The following is a 15,958-nucleotide window of genomic DNA, read 5'->3' as shown; positions in this document are numbered from 1 at the left end:
AGCCTTGACATAAATGAACATACACAAACCATCTCGGGAAGCAACTGACAGCTCATCTCAATGGTCAGCTTGGTGAGATCTAGAACACCAGAGGAAACAAGCCTCTGTCTATGTATGTGAGGGGTTATCGAGACAGGGTTACTTGAGGTGGAGCGAACCACCTCACTATTGGTATTGTCGTGCCAGGGGCTGGAGTCCTAGGCTGAATGAGCAGGAGAATGTGAGAAAGTGCACAAGCATTCCTCCACTCCTGACTATGGCTTCCTTGCCAGGATGAACTAGCCTCAAGCTATGAGTCAGCATAACCTCTTCTTTCTTTCATTCAGTTGTTTCTGTCAGGGGTTTCACTACAGTGAGACAAGTAACCCACCATTGGTGATGGAAAGTCCTCATTCTTTGTATCTAAACATTATAAATAATATTTCTAAAAGCATAACTCATACTACTAAGAGGATTAGGACGATAGAGAAGATATCTAGAAGAGTTTAACAAAAGAAAAAATTGACTTAACTTTGTGCCTTTAGCTATCTCACTGTGCAATGTGCTATATTTGTCCTTAGAGGAAACTATAACAAGGGGTCGCCAGAGCTCAAAAGCTTTCGCTATTGAGCCAGGTCAGTAGTGCCCTCTGCTACCTTGCCTTCCATCTGGAACAGCCCCATTGGCTTTGGCATCCCTAAAGGCACTATTCTGACACATCTCATTCACTTTTAAAGGATCTTGACCCATAAGAAGAAATGACCTATGCTTCAGTATCTAAATATGCACGTAAGGAGAATAGTCCTTAACTTAAGTGCTAAATAGGTATTCTGGGTACCAAGAAAAACTATATATGTTTAAAGAATATACATTTCTTGAAGCAGTTATTAAGATTTCAAGCAAATACTGTGTAGCCTCAGACACTCCAAATCCATACGGAAGGAAGTTCATAAGAGTATTCCCTGCCACACCTCCCTGCTGGTGTCTTACGCAGGGTGTCCTCATTATACCCCATTTCGTGCTGATGTAGTCCTGCTTTGTTGTAACTGGATCTGTCTGTGGGTAGGAGTGCCAAAGAAAAGATGGCTACAAAGTAAAATCATCTCTCCAACAAAATCATCAAGTACTGAAAAACTTCAAAATGTAGTATATTATAAAGTTGGTCATGCGACCCAAACTAAGTGAATGTTCATAAAGGAGAAATGAAACCAGACCACAGTGACTTATGACTGGTCAATACCAAAACTGACAAAAGAAAATCACATTGTAGTTCTAAATTATTAACTTCTTCATTCAAATGGGTTATTTTTAACAGAATGTTGGCAAATGGGCAAAACAAAACTGACACTCTTTCAAAATCTTATCTTTGCTTAGAGCAGTCAAGATAAAAGCCAAATAAGGAATGGTGAAATGGCTCAGCAGGGAAAACTCTCACCAAGAGGTGACCAAGCTTAGTGACCTGGGTTCAATCCCTAACATCACATAATAGGAGAGAACAGAGCTCCCCTCTGACCTCCACACATTGTACTATGCACACCCATGCACATACACACACATACAACCATATACACAATACATAAATGTGATACAGATTGTTAAAGTTTGCACTTTGACCAGTTGTCAGTCTTAATGTTACTCTCATCCATTGCAAACAGAACTTCATTGAAAAGCTACAGAAACCTGTGAGTTTAGAGGGCAACTTGATACTATGTCCATTTGGGAAAATAATAGTTCTAGTTTCTACCTTAGGGCTCATGATCTACCGTCATAGTTAGGGTTTCATTGCTGTGAAGAGACACCATGACCAAGGCAATTTTTATAAAAGGCAACATTTAATTGGGGCTGACTTACAGTTTCAGAGTTTCAGTCCATTATCATCATGCCTGGAAGCATGGTAGCGCCCAGGTGCTGGAGAAGGAGCGGAGAGTTCTATATCTTGATTCAAAGATAGGCAGAGGGAGACTGTCTTCTGCAGGCAGCCAGGAGGAAACTCTTCCACAGTGGGCAGAGCTTGAGCATAGGAGTTCTCAAAGCCCATCTATACAATGACATTCTTCTGACAAGACAGAGCTCCAATAAGGCCACACCAACTAATAGTGACACTATCCATGGGACAAACATATTCAAATCACCATATTCCACTCCCTGACCCCACAGCCTTATTCAAATACATGAGTCTATGGGAAACTTACCTAGCCATAGTATAATGAAAAAATATACTTAGTCCAACTTCAGAAGTACCCATAGTTTTATCACAGTCTCAACAATTCTTCAAAGTTCAAAGTCTCTTCTGAGATTCCTGAATGTTTTCACTGCAACTCCCTATAAAATTAAATAAATAAATAATAAATAAATAAATAAATAAATAACCATATTTGGGGGCCCTGCTAATTAAGGTCAAAGTCTACTATTATCCAGGCAGCTCTCTTGAGCTTAGCACAAAATTGAGGTCTCCCTTTACCAGTGGGGCTTCTCTTTTGCTGGTCTGGTCTGGGGAGCCTAAAACGCCCATACTCTCTATTTGAAGAATGTCATGGAGCCTTGGTGAGATTACAGGTTCAACTTCTTTCTCCCTGTAAGAACCTGGCCAGCAAACACCAGGAATTCCTGGAATGCCTCTCCATGTAAATGAGACATTATCTGCCGCCCTAAGCTGTAGCCAATGGCATTTACCCACCCTAAGAATCATTACCTCCTTCCCCAAAACTATATAGCCCTTGATTTCCCCCAGATAAAGTTGAGCTGCCTCTCTGAAACTGACACCAGTAGTGATTTCCATCATATTCATGGGCTGATGGAACCCTGTCCTTTGTCCTTGTGGGCTGGTGGGAGAAGGAAGGAGCACAAAGATCACATACTTCCAATATCACAGGATATATATTACCATTCCAAAATATCATAGTGAAGAAATACTGGAACAAAGCAAGACCAAAACCCATCTGAGCAAATCCCAAACTGCATCTCCATGTCGGATATCCAACTCCTTTCAGTTTTGCTGACTGCAACACACTTCTTTCTCTTAGGCTGGTCCTACTTCCTGCTAACAAGCTCTCCTAGGCAGGGACTCCACAGCTCTGGCACTCTAATATCTTGGGGTATCCAAGGCAACTTCAACTTCACAGCTTGATGTTCCAATGTCTCAGATCCACATAGGATCTTCTTGGGCTCCTCCAAAGGGTTTGGGTCAGTTCTCCAGCTCTGCCCTCTGTAACACTCTGGGCTCTGGTTAACTCTACTCCACTGCTACTGCTATTCTTGGTGGCCATCCCATAGTATTGGCATCTCTAATACACTCGTGGCCTCTGATGCAACTGGGCTTAAAAAAAAAATAGGCTCTCATAGGCTTCCTTCATGGATGGTTCCCAATCCTCAACTTCTTTGCAACCTCCAGTCCTAGGCTATCAACTACAACTGAGGCTGCACCTTCACCAATGGTCTTCCTGGCCTCCCACAGTGCCAAGTCTCAGCTGCTCTCCATGGCCCCTTCATGCCTTCAAAACTAGTACAACTTGGATGACACTTACACATTGCCACACTCAGCTGCCAGCACAAGGTCTACCTCTGGAACACAGCTTCTTTGTGCTCTCAGAAAACATTCCCAGGAGATTTCACCTCAGTGATACTGGTCTCTTCTTAATCATTGCTAATTTCTTGGGTCCAGTAAACCAGCATCAACTGTCCCAGTAACCCCTTCTATTCCTGACTCTAAATCCAGAGCCACTGGGCCAAAGTTGCTGAGTTCTGCTACTTGCTTGGGCTGAAACATGTTCCTCTTGTTCTATTACATCATCACCAGCTTTCTGTTTTCCAACTCCTTCACTGCCTAAGCTTGGATGTGCTGGAACTTGCTCTGCAGACTGACCTTGAACTTAGAGGTCTGCATGCCTCAGTCTCCTGAATGCTGGGATTAAAGGCTTGTACCACCACACATTGACCTAAGCCTTTCTTTACCTTTTCAGGAAATATTTATACATACATATATAGGTATACATGTGTATTATATATGTGTGTATCTATATGTATATATACATGTATAAACACACATATATAATATATATTATTATTCTATTGCTGTCCCTTAGATACATATTTATTAATGATGGGCAAAAAAAGGGATAAATCCAGACAGAATGAGTGTGGGATGATAGAAGGAGCAATGGGGAAGGGGAACATAATCAGAAGATATTGAAAGAAAACTTTTTTCAATAAAAATGAATCATTCTGATTGTTGAATTCTATCATTTATTAGAAATATCTGATGATGACCTACTGCTTTTGCATGGATATACTCCCTCAGGATACACTCCTTAAGAGCATCCAGACTTTTTTATGGTATTTGCTATTTTATAGTATATGGTTATTAGGTGTTACACCTTATAAGAAGTCTAGAAGTTTGGAAGAAACTAATTAACAAAGACATAGGAGGCCAGAGCTACACACACACATCCAATATGATATCAAGAACCGTGTGGGAAACAGAAAAAAAGAGGGCTTTATCTCCTAAAACTTTGTGTATGCCATCAACTTCTACATTTAACATGAAAGTAACAGACCAATAAGGATCAGGAAACCACAAGGTTCATTACAGTCTATTGTGACATAAGTATCTTTAACTCTCTTGTAAGTAAAACTGACACAAGAAAGCTTCCAAAACACACACACACACACACACACACATACACACACACACACACACACACACAAATATTGCTTTTTCAACCAACTATATTCCAACTCCATTTTCAGAATAAATATGAAAACACCAGATCAGGGTCACTTGGTGTGAGCTGACAGAGTGCCAGAAGTCAGATAAAGAAGTAGGCAAATGATGATGAGGACAAGACAGCCACAGAGCCACTAGGGAGTAAAATAATAACATTGATGATGACCCTGTCAGCCCTGCATCAGCTGCATCACACTGCTGGCATGCCCAGCTGAAAGATTCTGAGGTCTAGGACCAGACTGACAAAAACATAACTATAATTAGATCAGATCATTTTCTGATAGTTTTCTTCTGGTCTTCTAATGCAGACGCTCCTGTCTTTAAACAAAGTAGAAGTAGAGTCTAATGCAATTCAGGCTCAAGCAGTAATTATCCAGTATGATTTGTTCAACTGCTGGATAATTATGTATCCCCATAATAGAGAACAATGTGATATGTCAGAAATAACATAGACAGAGGCATTAACCCTGTTTTTGAATCCTGGTTGTTACACTAAGTAAATTATTATTAATAGTTGAGCTCAGTTTGTGTTTTTACAAAATTATAAGAAAACTCTATAGAGTTTTGTGAAGAAATAAATGAGAAAATACACAAGAAAATGGGGCATATGTCTAGGGACCCAGAATTGTGTAAATAAAACTATCATTCACTGGAATTATATGTGCAGAATTACAGTAACATTTTAAAGGATGCCAGCCCTTATAGGAAACAACACTTGTTAAATAAACTTAACAAAGTCTCAAGAAAAAAATTACCTCTCCATCCAAAATCTGTTAACTGAGAATCTGGAGCTTAACAAGATCCAGGGGGATCTTTGCACACATGTGGAAACTATACAAAAGCCCTAAAGCAATGAGGGTGTATTTTACATTTAGAAAGTACAAGGATATTCTGAGCATCTCTTGAGATGGCAACAATTGCTCTGAAATACCTTCTTTCACAGAGTAAAGATGATGTTTAACATGTTATGAAGATTCGTTGAGATAGGCCTATATAAAATAAAGCCTACATAACACTTACTCTCATGGGAGAAACTATATTTTTGATGTCTTCATATTGGTTACCAGTACTTGAGTGTTTTACACATAATATTCAATGAACTTATTCAATAAATGTATTAAAGAGTTTTATGATGTTAACAAATATATTTTATAACAACAACAAAGCCAAATAATGGTTGACTATCAGGTGCCTAGATAGAAACTAAAGGAGAGATTAGAAAGTTATTTGCCAAATAATATGCAATTATCATCATATAGGAAGCATATAAACTTTTTAAAAAAATTTACAGTATAAGCAAATACATAAAGACAGAAGGTTGACAGGTGAATGTCTGGATTCAGTAGATGGGGGAGGGTGGAGAATAATTAGTGATTGTAGAGTTTCCTTTATATGTGATGAAAAGAACTAGATATGAGTGAACTAGTTGAACATTGTGAATATACACAAAAACTCACTAGATTATACACTTTAAGGTGAATTGTATAATATATAGATTATATCTCAATAAAAAACAAAAAAGAATGCTGAAACAAAAAAGCACTTTCAGATCAAAATATGCATGCTCATTTAGCTACAAAATGTTTCTTTGTTGTCTTATAAAATAAAATAGCAACAAAATACAATGGTGGAACTTAGATTACAAGATAAATTGGTCATAGGGAATTAATTATCCCTTGACCTCACCAGTCTTTTGTGGGCTTCTGTCAGTACTAAAGGTACTGGGCACATTCTATTTCCAGTTGCAATATCTCTCAATTTTCTTCAAATCTGCTTTATGCAAGCTCACTATCAACAGGACATCCTTCTGTATCTATTTACCTCATTTAGACTCCAGGAGTGTGTCACACATCCTACCATCTTTCCCTGTCTTCTCTGTCACTGTGACTGGCAGTTATTGAGGACAAGTGGGATAAAAGCATCTTCTTTTCATCAGCAGATCTTTTCTGATCACTACCTTGCGAGGTCCCACTTACATCTGCATTTGTATGTATGTATGTAAATAACTGGTTGTAAAGGCAAAAACACACTATGAAATTAGATAGAACATGGGAGAGGAACGAAGGATGTGGGGAGGGGGCAAAAGTCCCATGTGACATGAGAGTCGGAAGGAGGATACCAGGGGGATAACACACAAGGAACGGAGGAGGGATGGAGAAACAGGGGAGAGGAACAATAAAAGCCAATTTATTTGAAAAATGCCAAAATGAAACCTAATTATTTGCAAGTTAATAGTTTTTCCCCAAAATAATAAAAAAAGAGAGACTAAATACGATAAGGTTGAATGCTTGGACATTTTTATTATTTTAGGGTAAACTGCTGCTAAAGTAAAGAAGTTATTGGACACATTTCCAAGGTTTCTTGAAGCAATAAGAAATGGCATGTTTTGAAGCATCAGTAAAGGTAAAAATGTGCATCTATTGGTCCAGGCAAACAGAAGCAAGAAGCCAGCCTGTGGTTCAGACCGAGCAGCAAGATGTAGACCATAGCCTGAAGCTGACCTGCGTATATTACCTGACACTAAATGGAGCCAATGATTATGACCAGATTTCAGATATGCACAGTCTAGCATGTCCAGGTTCTCTCGTACGGTTCTCGGTATCTCTGGAAACGCAACACGATGTGCTGTGTACCGAGTGCTTAACAGTCACTTCTGGAAATGATTCTTCTTCTTCTTCTTTTTTTAATGGCAAACGATTTTATGCTTAGTATGCCAAAATGAGTAAAAACTTGCTTTTAAAATTTGTAGAATAGTAAATGAGAATACCCTTTGAAAACACAATGCTAAATGCAAGTGACTCCTGCCATTAACTGTAATGTGATACTGCAGCAGCCCTACTGGACTGCCCATAGCCGGCCGGCCTGTCAGTTCAGCAAGCTTCATTAAAGGGCTAACAGATGGGCAACATATCAAAGCTGACATTTAGAAGATCTTGGGTTTGCCCTTTGGCTCTCTGCCCTCCATCCCAGAGTGTGGCCCTTAAATCCATTCCCCCCAAGAGACTGCAGGAAATGCTTGTGTGGTCAAACTGGTTCCGCCATTGGTCTTATTCCAACCAAAGCTCATTAGTTTTACTTTTCCCTTTGGATTTGGGGGTTACAGTTTTATTTGTTGCATAAGAAGAGGCACTAGCAGCTTGTATTTTTCTTGAGCTTTGGCACAGAGTCAGCCATACATCCATTACATTACTTTTATTAAGATTAAGTGGTGGTTTGCTATATGTCCATAAAGTTGGTTGTCATTTTAAACATCTATTAATTATTCTAAGGATAATAACATGCTACACATTCTCTGTCTTTCATCGAGATAAATTAAAAATGAATAGTACTTTTGCTTCAATATTAAAAATCTAGACATGCGCTGTTCAATAAGGTAGCCTTGAATGTATATGGCCAATGAGCAGATGACTGCTCTAAATTATAATACACTGTGGGTATAAAATAAAAAACCAGATTTCAAACACAGTATGAAATATATTAAATATCTCACTATTTTTAATAGATTATATGTTTAGATGATAATATCACTATTATCCTGAGTAATATAAAATATGTTTTAAAATAATGCTTACTAAGTCATTTTTCTTTCTAATGTGGCTGACTGGAAAACTTAAACTTACTTGTATAACTTACATTATATTTCCACTGCAGAACTCTGATCTAGATGTTTAGAGTCTTTCCGGAGAGTTCAATTCTGAATAACTCTAATTAATCTTAATTTCATTAATTGCAATTCCTCTTTCAAATGAAATCAGCTAATGATCAGCAGTCATACTTCAGTTGTGGCAACATGGGAAGTCCTTTAAATGTCAGGACACAGAAGTGTCCTGACAAATGACAGCAGAAACCAAAGCAGAAATGTTCCAATGCTACTCCAGCCTAGAGTGAACGCCTTGGCCCTGAGCTCCACTTCGGGTAAGTGGACAGTAAGTGACACATAACTGTCCTGCCTTGATGTATGTGTTGAGCAAATGACACAGTACATTTTCTAGACAACACCAGGTATTTAGAAACTTGGATGTGTTCTTAGTATTCATGAAATTTTCCCAAACTCAGCTTTCAGTGTGCATATAGTGTGAAACAGGTATTACAACCACCTAGATGTACAGCGGGGATGTTTAAAATGAGTGACCACAACACTGATGCAGACTGAGTGGTTGCTTTCCATTGCCAACTTTACTAAATCTGAAATTCCCTAAGAAACACTTGTAGGTATGTCTGGAGAGCATTTCCAGAAAGATTTAACTGAGGAGGAAAAAAAAATCTGCCAATATAATTTCTAAATGCACTCTAAATAATTACGATTATATCCACAGATAAGTTAAGCTCTTGCCTTTCACCAAAGGTTCTTTTTGCAGTAGGCAGAGACCATTACAGAAAGCTACAAATGGCCAAAATGCGGGTAGTAACTCACTGTAGGATACCCAACCAATACAACTTTAACACAACCCTTATACCTAAGGCTCTGGGACTGTCCTGGGAGACAGAGGATGAGGACTGAAGATTGTAGGAGCTTGGAGGCCAGAAGGAGACATCTGCTGCCAGATAACTTCTTCTATGTATGCCTATGATTCCACATAGTGTATACATAATTTAAAATGAAATAAATACTTAAATTTTCTAAATAAATAAAACAAGTAAAATTTTTATAAACACCTCAATTCACCACCACTAGTTTTAATTATTGAACTAAAATGCAAGAATCACAGCAAAACACTTTTACATAAAATAAGAATGCTGTTCTGATTTAGAACATAAATTTTATAGAAATCACCAAGTCTAAGGGAGGGTAAGTCTGTGGTGAACTCATTTAGCAAGAGAGAGAGCTTATGAGGACCAGAGAGCGCATCATTCTGGGTAATCTCTTTACTTTGCAGATGGAGACAAGGGAAGTACACTTTGAAGCTACGGTAGGTCACACAAAGAGAAAGAACATTCTCTTTTCTTTTCTTTTCTTTTCTTTTCTTTTTTTTTTTTCCCCAGACTTGCATGTATATTAAGAAATTTTATGTTAAATAATTCAGTGCATTTAATACTGCAAGGATACTATACACAGATAAACTTGCAGATGGGTGTTTTCTTTATTTTGTGTTGTGTTTTGTTTGTTAAGAAACAGGGTCTGAGGTAGCCCAAGCTGGCCTTGAACTCCTGATGCCCTACCTCCAACTCTGGAGTTCTAGGGCTGCACAGGACACCAGACATGTGCCGCAATGACTTATATGTTGTTTGTGGGCTGCTGAAGAACAAGCCCAGAACCTTGTGTGTGCTAAGTAAACACTCTACCAACTGAGCTACAGTCTCAGCCCAAGACATCCACATCTTAAAAAACAATTCTCAAAGATAGAAATATAATTGGAGCTAAAGATTTGAGTTGCATGCATGCATAGAAGTACTTAGTACTAATTAGTTTTAGTTTATCTTTAAGCTTACCACTTTCCAGACAAACAAACTAAAGCCTTGCATTTATTGTGTCAAATTATAAACTCTCATGAAATGACCAGAACTAGAAGTAAGCTAATTTCCAGTTACCTTTCACTAATTTCTCAGTCAATTCTTTTTCCACAATCTTAGTAGTAATTCTAGATGGTGGGATTTTAATAGACTCAACAAAAGTCCAAACTTTTACTGAGCAGAATATAGTCCTTAAACCAAGATCAATACTTTGTAAAGTTAATAAATGTATATAACTATTTTTAATAAAAAATTAGAGGATGCCCCAAGGTGGCTCAGTAAGTCAAGGCATGGCTGACAAGTCTGCCTTGTTCTATCCATAAAACTCACATGTGGAAGAAGAGAAGCAAGCCCTGCAAATTGCCCTCTGACCTCCACGTATGTAACGTGACACCCCTATGAATACATAAATGTGAAGAATGTAATAGAAATGAACTGAGCTATAGTAATGTTCTAAAGTTTCCTTTCACACTATATCAGAAACAATTTTTCTTCGTCAGGAATCACGTTCCTTTCAAGTCTACACAGCTTAGCACTCTGTGACCGTTCCTAGTTTCTCAACTACCACCTCACCCATCACGATTTAGACACAGCAACGTTTCGCCACTGCAAGCAAGGCCACACTGCAGATCTTTGGCTTATATTTTCTGCACATATAAAGATTTCATGAGAAATTCCTAGAGGTAGAATTTCTGAGTCAAATATTATTACCTTTCTTAGAGCTTTTGACAGATATTGTAAAAATTACCCAGCACATTCCTGGGGTCAGTTTATATCCCTACAGTGAATAAGTGGAAGGGTTTTCCCATATCCTCCACAAGAATGAACGGCAACAACCTATTAATCATGCCTTGTTGTTTTATTAATAAATAAACACTGGGGAATTTTTTTTACCTTAATTTTATCTTTTATTCCTCATATTCCCACTTAGTGGCCTTTTCTGATGCCGTCTGTGAGAAGGAAAACCATGATAACAAGGTTTGAGATTCATAAGGGATAATGAATAGTCACGTGACTTCAGAGATTAGTAAATAGAATGCAGTTTTGATTAAACCATGAACCTATCAGCCCATAGATTTTCAGACAGAATTCAGCCTTATACCAATTTAATTTGGCCTCTAAGAAAAAAACTAATATTTTTAATATTACCTAATTCAACATTTCAATTCCTACTCATTATTTTTTCTCTTCAAATAATGTATCTTTCATAAACATGGACTATATTCCAAGCAAGAGGGTTTTTTTTAATAAGCTTAGGCTTGAAAAGGACACATCAAAACATAAAGGCACTCATACTATATGTCTTAAAAACAAGATGTGAGAGGTTTAGCTTTTGAAAGATTAAATGAATATAATGTAAAAACTTTAATTACCTTTTAAAGCTTTCTCCTTTGCAAAAATATTACATGTCAATCCTACCAATGGTTCTGGAAGGAAGGAATGAAAAACTGATCCTAAGATGTCAGGACAGTTGAAGATGAGATTTTTTTTTTTTTAACAGAGACTTGATATCTCACAATGTGGAATTAATGTTAGGATTAAAGTAAAGCGAATATGTTGTCACGCGTAGACCGTAAAAGTGAGCCACAGGAGAAAATAATTATCAAATTACAAGAAATTGGAAAATGAATCCCATCATTGAACTCGGCGACTTGATGGCAAAGGTATTAAATTCAGCCTCTTACCAATATAACACGTAAATCTTTTCTGCAGGAGACTAGTCAAATATGCACTCACCAGTATTTAAAAACACACAGGGGTAGGAACTTCAGGCACAGCCGCCATAGTGAGCAGTGGGTCCTCTCTGGCGAAATCTGTTTTCTTTGAGTTGGTATTTATCCGCCTTACACACCGACGCCACCTGAGAACTCTGACTTAGTTAATTTTATATGCATTCCTAAATTCTACCAGTTTCACTTTCTACCATATGGGCAGAAAAATGAAATATTTGCTACCCAGGCTTCCATTTCAGCTAGTGCTTGTTGTTATAATCTAGACTAACTGCAGAGACCTAAAAAACAGTCTGGCCTACCTCACAGCCCTGTACCATCTGTACAGTCGTGGAAGAAAGCTCACAGGTGAAGGCACTGTCAGGGTGCCCACAGGCCCCTAACAGCCACCTGTTGCAGGTTCCCTGTTACGCAGAGAAGTAAATACCACCAGCCTTGAGGATGTGAATTCAGTAGTCCTGACGTTCGTACTTGAATAGAACCATTTTTAACGTACGCATCTGATGGGTATACTAGAGTCTGTTAGTCGGTCTATCTGACAACACCTCATGTTTTGTTGTAAAGAAAATATGTCTTCACAAACTAGATGTCTACACTGGAGATTTCTCACCTTTCATATTGGCTAGCCTGGAACACATGTGGAATATTCTCACAGTTTAAACCACAACACAGTCAGACATAGTAAGATGGGGCTAGAGAACACTAAGTTCTGAGGAAAAGCCACTGTAGGTAATTGATTCATTGTCTCTGACCAATTTCTTCCTGCTCTTAGCATCTCATTCTTCATCTCAGCTTACCTCCAGGTTCACATTGAATTAAGATTTCTAAAACCTGTAGGGACTGATAGAACAACCCAAATTGTTTTCTTGTCCTTTTTGTATGCTTTGGTCTATCAAAATGTCAGTTGAAATTGCAGGAAGACATAGTTTACTCTCATAAATTAAAAAGCATATTTCAGCTTTTCCAGAATCAACAAATTTGAACCCCACATTGCAATGCAATTTAGAGATAATAATCTACTTAATCTTTGTAGTCCAATAACATCACACGCGCACCCCTTTAATACTCTTACCTATTTTCCTAGCTTTTCCTAATGGGTAATGCCATTACTGTAAAATAATGTCTAAAGATGGTGTCTTCCAAATTTGTCCTTGATTTATACCCAACTTGACCATTTAAAAGATAAGCTATAATTATACCATTATAGGATTATGACATAATCAATCACATTTCTAAGTTAATAGTGTTGATTACCTACTGTTTACTGCTCAACAGGCAGCAGGACCTGGGAGAACGGAGCCAGTAAATGAGGCAGGTATAATTGCATGAAATAGCGGACTTCATTCAGAGCACCAGCCAATTTATACTCTGAGGGTAAAGAGAGTCACATGAGTAGAATGTACAATGACAAGGGCAAGCTTCACGTGGCCAACAATAACATGGTTTTCCCAAGAGACATAATTAATTAACAACAGCCAGTTGTAATGAATAACCTGAAGTAAAGTCACTCTTACCTGCTGCACCTGGGAGGGGGGAACAAGAGCACAGTTCACGAACAACTTCATGTTTTTGAAGACATTGGGATCACAAGAGTTTGTATTGTTTTCTTGGAGTTTTCTCACGAGCACTCAGAATTCTCACAGGAATCCATTCTTAGACTATGTTCCTACACATACCTGTTTATCTATTTTAAAGAAACCTTTACGGCAGACAGAAACTAATAAAGTCCCTTCAGGAAGAGTTTGAACTTGGATTTTGACTTTTATGAGATGATTGATTGGGGCAAACTACTTAACTACTTAACCCCATTCGTACTCATAAGTAGCAAAAATAGAATGATTATACTTACCTGATAGCTTTAGTATGAGGATAAGCTTAAGTATCATAAATATATATACATATATTTATATATTATATACACACATGTGTATGTGTACATATACATATCATATACATACACATTTATATATACATATACATACATATATATGCATCATGCACATATGCACACACATGTACATATATGTGTGTATATATATATATATATATATATATATATATAAAATCGCTATCAGCTAAACTTTCAAACATGATCAGTTATTATCATTTCCAAAAAGGCATTGAGACCCTCTGCCACCCTTAACACCATGGCTTGTTTGGAATTTCAACAACCCTTGTTGTGTTTAAAAACCATTGAATATCTGAAAAATCTGAACAATGAGTGTAATTAAGAGTATAAATTATTGATATATTTACATAATTTTAAAAATCTCTGACATGTTAGCAAGAGGTTTTGACAAGATAAAGGAGAAGATGTAAAGTCCCCTGAAAATTGGCGGCATGCTCTAGCTTTCATTCTCCCAGTAGGTCACGTGGGCACACATATTGTAATGTTAATAGCTTCTTTGGAAAGGCTAAAAATAAAGGAAGTTGGAAAGGGCTACCAAAAGGGAAGGTTTACCTATCATTACAGGCAACTTGAGTTTTATCTCACTGAGAACTTTGAAAAGCAGTGTGAAGCACACTTTCAAGCTATTCCACTCATGAAAGCTATTTTTTTTTCATATTCATGTTTTATTCATATTACACCTCCTGGGCTCAAGTTGAGGGCTACTCTCAGAGTTTGATAATCACCTGATACATCCGATTATGGTCAGAGACCCAGCTGTTCCTACAGTTCTGGGGAAAAAGAAATCCAACTTTTTGAGATGCAAATAAGAGATGGACATAAATGTGTGCCCACCGCGTGTTTAGAAAGATACAGGGGAATGTAGTCTGCTGGTCTATGCTTCACAGCACCAAAGACTGACTCAAAACAGGAGAACAGATGCTAAAAACCTGCCATGCCTTGTAACAGGGTAGGTGTCAATGATTTAAAACTATTGCAGGAGAGGAAGGAATGTGAGCAAAGTCAAAATCACTGGAACTTCTAGTGGGCTAGAAATGGGAGTAGCCTTACCCAAACAATGCAGCACATTTGGCTTGAAACATAAAATACACTAAAGTCAGCAATGTCCACCTTGGTGCTCTGTAGCAAAACAAAACAAAACAACAAAAAAATACACTTGGTAATTCCTTTGGCAAAGCCACATGGACACGCCCTTTGTCTTTTGGTGTACTATTACCCAGTCTGGCCTTTATAACAGAGCACTCCTCAAAGCCTGCCCATGCATGTTGCCATGACAGACACACTTCTCAGTCTTTGCTGAGCCCTAGTTTTGAGCTCCTTTTCAAGCCATATGTCTCTTCTCCGATACGTCCAGATTCCAGAAATCTTTTTTGTTTGTTTGTTTTGCTTTGGTTTGGTTTTTCAAGACAGGGTTTCTCTGTGTAGTCCTGGCTATCCTGGAACTCACTCTGTAGACCAGGCTGGCCTCGAACTCAGAAATCCGCCTGCCTCTGCCTCCCGAGTGCTGGGATTAAAGGCGTGCGCCCCACCACGCTCGGCTTCCAGAAATCTTTTAATACTTAAACCTTACCTCATTAGTGTGGCCTTCTGTGCACGTTTCTGACCTGATATACACAATTTGTCCAGTGTTAACCTCTTCTGCAGTAGAACTCTGCATTATCAGCTAAAGCCCCGAGTCTAGGCTGCAGTAAGCCTAAAGTATCAGAGAACTTAAAACACTTACAGGAGCAAGTAGACCAGAAGTTGAGATCCCCTTTTTTTATATATATTTTTGGTTGGGAGCCTAGCCTTTAATGGCTGAGCCATCTCTCCAGCCTCAGATCCCCTTTTTCCATAGCTTACCATTTATTCCTTCTGGGATAAGGAGGTCAAAATAGTAGACTAGATTGTCCCGGTACAATTGTCACTTAACATTTATCACCCGATCACCAAAACATCTCTATCTACTCCGCTCTATTCCTGGCTAACCTGTCCCAGCTGAACACTTAGGAGACACATGTACTTAAACGTCATCAGTAGTATCCTTCTCAGTTCCCTCCTCTGTTAGAATTACTATAGGGACTTAAGGAATAGAAGCAAAGAGTTAGTAATGTTAGTTGTTGGATTTCTTTCAGAAATACCAGGATTTTTAGAATTTAGTACTTTTCTAATAAGAACTATAGGACT

The sequence above is a fragment of the Mus pahari genome, chromosome 3 (assembly GCF_900095145.1).
Source record: "Mus pahari chromosome 3, PAHARI_EIJ_v1.1, whole genome shotgun sequence".
Classification (NCBI taxonomy): Eukaryota; Metazoa; Chordata; class Mammalia; order Rodentia; family Muridae; genus Mus; species Mus pahari.
Note: the sequence above shows the minus strand (reverse complement) of the source record.